This window comes from Helianthus annuus, chromosome 10, assembly GCF_002127325.2.
Source record: "Helianthus annuus cultivar XRQ/B chromosome 10, HanXRQr2.0-SUNRISE, whole genome shotgun sequence".
In the NCBI taxonomy this organism is placed as follows: Eukaryota; Viridiplantae; Streptophyta; class Magnoliopsida; order Asterales; family Asteraceae; genus Helianthus; species Helianthus annuus.
Window position 1 is genome coordinate 9,740,716 of NC_035442.2, and position 6,228 is coordinate 9,746,943.

A 6,228-nucleotide genomic window follows, 5' to 3' on the forward strand; every position below is an offset into this window, starting at 1 on the left:
AAATTAGGGGTGTGACAGGTTGGTATCAGAGCCAACACTGAGTGAATTAAACACTAGCCTTTTGTGTTTAGTCTCAGTGCACGAATTGCACATTCTTCGAGTTCCGAGTCTAGACATAGAACATAGGACAAACTCTGTTTTGTTTTATTTTTGGGTCTTATTATTATATGTTGTTGTTATTTAAAACTTGTATGCAGGTCAACATGCCACCAAGATTTCTTCGCGGTAGAGGCAAAGCACCAGTCACGGGTCACGATCACGAAGCCGGGCCTTCGCACCGGCGTACCCCATCCATCACCATGAGCACTAGTCCACAAGAGCCGTGGAGGCTCTATGTTGAACCCGGGAGACGGTCAGTTTCCCTTAGCTCTTCACCTTCTTACCAGCACTCCTTTGGGCCCCAATCGGAAAATGAGCCCAACGAACAACCACCCTATTTTATACCGTTACAGAGATCCAACTCGCACCATTCCTTTGGTGACCCAACCCCAGTTTTCCAAAGCCGATTCAACCTGGCCAACATTTTTCCAGAACCCGGGGGTTTTAACCTACTCGGACCGGAAGACCACTTCTATGGGGAGAATTAACTGGACGAGGATACTGATCCAATGGAGCCTGCTATAGGAACGCCGAACCACCCCATCGAAATCTCGGATGGGTCATCTTTCCACGGATCACCATACCGCGGTCCGGATAGTTATCAAGAGAGGTTCAAGCAGTGGGACTGGTACTTCACGCCTTCTGAACACTCGTCCCCGTATCAGCAACAGCAACAACAGCAGCAGCAAGATCCTTCTGAGGATCAACGATTCGTGGCAGTCACTCTGCCACCACCACCACCAGTGGAACAGCAGCCGCCTCCGGAGCCACCGAGGCGGAGGAGGTCGAACGCACGGATGTCCGTGCGAGGGGGTGTCCGTATCAGCACACCCCAACCATCAAGTGGCAGCCATTATCCGCCACTTCAGGAGGAAGAAGAAGAACCACAGATGGGGGTTCCATCAAACCCCATTCCAGATGTCAACTCAGTACCTGGGGCGCCTCCGTTGGGTTTTGACAACCCAATTCCTGCTTATTCTGCGGCATACAACCCGTTTGAAATGCCGGACCACAACAGCTTTAACTATGCCAACGTGGACCCATATCAGGAGGCTTGGGATTACAACGCTCGACACCCTGAAGGGCCCTATGGTGGTCCTTGGACTACCGGGTACCCTCCATATGTGTTCCAGCAGCCACCACCTCCTCAGCCGTTGTACCAGCAACCGCAGCCACAGCTTATCCCGCCGGAGCGTCAGCAGGAGGTTCTTGATAGGTTGAACCAGGTCGAATAAGAAGTTCGAGAAGACCGCAGAGAGCGGCAAGGCTTCTTCAAGGGTCTGGCAGACTTGCTAAAGGGGAAGTCCAAGAGGAGGGGTCACTGAAGACCTTGTTGCTTAGTTGTAGTCAGTCCCTGCGTGGACTTGTTGTTTCTGTATTCAGCTCCTGCGCGAGCTTGTCTTTTTGTATTCTGCCCCTGCGTGGGCATGTCTTTCAGTTAACCCCTGCGTGGGTTTGTTTGTTGTTTGTTAGAGTGTTTATTTGTTTGTTATGTTTCGCCCCTGCGTGGGCATGTTATTTGTAGAAGTCCCGTTTAGGGCAAGTTTTGTACTGTTGAATCTTTATTTAGTGAAATGTTGCATTTAAAATTTTCATGATTTTTGTTATAAATAAGTATATGAATAAACTTAAAAAATAAAAAGGTAAAATGAGAATAACATTTCCTAAATTAAAGAAGACCTACCAATAATATAAATGGCAAAATCTAAAAAGGGACAAGACCTAGCCACATGTCATTTTAAGACAAGGCCAAGATGGTATCTCCATAATTAGATTCAGGTCCATAATTAACGTCTCAACTTAGGATTGATCTGCGTTATAAAGAGAATCTAAGGGGTAAAGCCTAGCCACGTGTCGTCGCAGACATGGCCAAGATGGTAGAACCTGTCTAGAAGATTCCAAATTCTGTTAACATCTGTAAGTATGTTAACATACTGGGCAATTGTGACACAGTAAAATTCACATAAGCCATCATTGAAAATTGGGTTAATTTAAAATTCCCTGTAAGTAAATGTCCATTCCTTGAGAATGAAGTGCCTACAGGTAATAATTAGTGTCCTAGTGACTAAGAGACAGTTTGAGTCTGCAACTCACTGTCTAGAATAGGGTAAAGAACTGTGATTCAGACCCTAATACCTTGATTCTGTAAGAATCCGGGTTATAAACTAACACTGTCCTTGTGACTAAGTTATATGTTAATTCTTAACTATAATATAGGATTATAATACAGATCTTGAATTAATATTTGATTAATAAATTAACCTGCAATGGCTATTTAAAACCATGGTTAATAAAATACATAAAATACTGTATTACCTGTTAAATAAAACCTTGCCCATTATTGTTATATGTAGCATTTGAAGCTACATGGCGGGGTCGGATGAAGTGAATAGTCGTCCGGTGGAGAACCACGATAATGCAAAGATACAGTTAACTGGTGCGGAGTTGAAAGCACTGGTGGATGATGTGGTCACTAAGGCATTAGAAAGACAGTACAGTGAGTACAGCGGGACCCATAGTAGAACCCTGTCTACACCGCATAATAAGTCTAAGACTCATTCGGAGGCTCTCAGCAAGCCACCTTCTGTCCAACCCAAGTCTAAAAAGGAGGAATCTAAGAAGGAGGATGATAGAAATTCTTCGAATGAAAATGATAATCATTCCAAGAAGATTGTGCTTTATGATGCCCCACGTGCCAAGGGTTGCACGTATAAATACTTTGTGTCTTGTAAACCCCGGGATTTCACTGAGGAGAAGGGGGCAGTGGACTGTATGACTTGGCTTGATGAGATGGAGACAGTAGTGGATATAAGTGGCTGTGCTGAAAAAGATATTGTGAAGTTTGTGACACAATCTTTTAAAGGTGATGCACTGCAATGGTGGAAGTCGCTGATTCAAGACACCGGAAAGATACCGCTATACAACATGTCTTGGGAACAATTTGTTGCCCTAATCAAGGAGAATTACTGCCCTCAGCACGAGGTCGAAGGAATAGAGTCTGATTTTCTATCTCTGGTGATGAAGAACCTGGACTGCCAGGCTTACCTCACAACCTTCAATACCTTGTCAAGGCTAGTTCCCTACCTTGTAACACCTGAACCAAAAAGGATAGCCCGTTTCATTGGGGGTCTGGCCCCAGAAATTAAAGCAAGCGTCAAGGCCTCTCGGCCCACTACTTTTCGATCAGTGGCTGACATATCTCTGTCCCTTACAAAAGACGCAGTTAGACAGAGATCAATGAGAGCCGCAGATGCCGAGAAGCGAAAACACGAAGATGATAGTTCGCGACGCTCAGATAAAAAGCGTAAGGGCAATGACGACCACAAGAAAGGGTCGGGATCCAAGAAGGGAGATCAACAGTCGGGTGAAAAGCCCAGGTGCAAGGTTTGTAAGAAGCACCATTTCGGGAAATGCAGGCAGGAGTCTAGATCCCAATCTCAGCAGAAACTATGTGGGATTTGCAAGTCCCCGGATCATAAGGCATTAGATTGCAAGAAACTTAAGGATGCCATCTGCTACAATTGTAATGAGAAGGGACATATTAGACCCAACTGGCCGAAGCTTGCCAAGAAAACAGAAGAAGGAAAGAAGACTAATGCAAGGGTCTTCCGCATGGATGCAAAGGAAGCTATTCAGGACGATAATGTCATAACAGGTACTTTTCTCATTAATGATGTCTACGCAAGGGTATTATTTGACTCTGGGGCGGATAGGTCCTTTGTAGATAATAAGTTTTGTGAACTGTTGAAATTACCTGTTAAAGTTTTAAGTATGAAATATGAAGTGGAATTAGCTGATGGAACAATAGAAACAGTTTCGACTGTGTTAGATGGATGTGTCCTATCCATTAGGAACCACTCTTTTCCTTTGTCCTTGTTACCTTTTAAGCTAGCAGGCTTTGATGTAGTAATAGGAATGGATTGGTTATTGCGTAACCAAGCCCAGATAGTGTGCAACAAGAAGCAGGTGGTAATCAAGACCCCATCTGGTGAGCCACTCACTATTCAGGGTGATACTCAACACGGAATACCAGAGCATGTGACAACCGGTAACTAACGCCTCTTAATTACACGATTAGCAAGCGTTTAAGGTGATAATAAATAGTGTTTAAGACACGAATTAACTTAATTAGGCTACTAGAATGCCTAGGAACGCTTATATGACGTTACAGTGCGCGTACAGTGATTTTCGGGAAATCTGCTGAGTATTAAATGATAACGAACGGATGCCGTACAAAATATTGACATCACCAACAAATACGAATTTTATACGCATATTTTATACCTATGAGATTGGTTTTGCGAACTTATAGCGCTATCGAATGTCACAAAGCGCAAACGTGAACGAAGATGCGGAAACAGTAACGCCGGCAATCAACGACGAAACGGAACCACCAGACTCGAATTTCCGTCGCAATACTAATATATTATGATATATTTAACGTCGTTTCAAATTTATTATCCGTAGTTGGAAACGGATTGAAAAACGGATTAAAACGGTGAACGACGCCTTTTACGCGATTTTTACCGTTATTAACAAACGAACGCGCAAACGACAACTACCGACACTATTCTACATGTTTTTAAATCTAAAATTTTATTTTACGATGTTACGGTGAATTCGGGTTTTGAAAACGAGTTCGTAGAAATTAACGGGCCACTTATAACACGCGTTATTGGGCTTGTGTGCCTTGGGCCCAAGCCCAAAGCCCACTTAAAACAAGATTTGACCTACATATTTAAGGGTAGTAAGACCCTAATAACCTCATATTCATCAGCCGCTCACAACATTTTCACTCTCAAATTCCTTTCCCTGCTCACTATCTTCTTCAAGATTTGAAACCCTAACTTCATCTCCTCTAAAACACACACTCCTAAACCACCCTCCCCCCTCCGATCAACGAAACAACCGACCCCCACCACCACCGTCTGGTGGTGGTGCTACGATGAAACAGAGCGGGAACGAGAGACTGAGGAGAGAGAGAGGGACCGAGGTGGTGGTGAGCGGCGGAAACAGAGTCGCCGCTAGTCGGCGGTGGAGGTCACGACGGAGTTTGAGCGACTGAATAGGTGGTGCGGTGGTTCTGGCGGCTGTGTTGGGGATGATGGTGATGATTATGATGATCGATGATGTTGAAGACGATGGTTGTGATGAAGACCGGTGACCAACAACGAGATAAAGAGAGTATCCGAGAAAGAGAAGGAGCGGCTGCTCCGAAAACCTCTAACAGGTCGGTAAGTGCCGATTATCTTCCGTTTCGTGCAGTTTTGTTAGTTTATACGTTGCTGATTTTCTTTCTTCTTCGTTTGGGGACATCGTTGTTTGTTCCGGTGACAGCAGAGACCTGCCGTCGGCGGCGGTAGGGCCGACCGGCCGGCAACAGAGTCGACGGTGGTAATATGGCGCAGCCCGCTCGGTTCTGGTTCACACGATTCACATTTGGTTCGAGTTCGGTCAACCTAAGCTCCTGTTCAAGACTCGGTCAGACCCGAGTCAACTCAGTCGGGTCTCGTTTTGGGTCAACACCTCACGGGTCAACTCCGTTTCAGTTCGAGTCAACTTGGTCAAACCGAGTCAACTCGGTCAAACCCAGTCAAACTGGTCAAACTTTGGTCAACAACAGTCAACAGGGTATGGTCAACGCGGTCGACACGGTCAACACAAGACCTGGTAAAGTTTTAACGATGCGTTAAACTTTATATAAAGATCCGTTAGATTTATAGTTATACGCGACCGAGCTCGACCCACTTTGACTAGATATTAGTTACGTTTTGATACGTTTGACGAAAACTTATTATATATTGATTTGTTTGATTGAATTATCGTTGCGTTTTGATTTAAAATATCAACACTTTGGATGTCGGTGTTATTCCAAAAACAGGGGAAACTCTGTCCGTTTTCCGTAAAAAAAAATCCGTTACACGAAACAGTTATAATTCCTAAACAACGCCTACCGAATGTCAAAAGTATATTTTTCAAAACAAATATGAAGTGTAATATATATTTTGACGACGTATAGATTAACGAAACTCGACTTATACAAAAAAAATAAATATGATTATTTATTCTTATTACAAACATCAATAGTTCAACGTTTCGAATATCGCTACTTATTTTAAACATCGACGA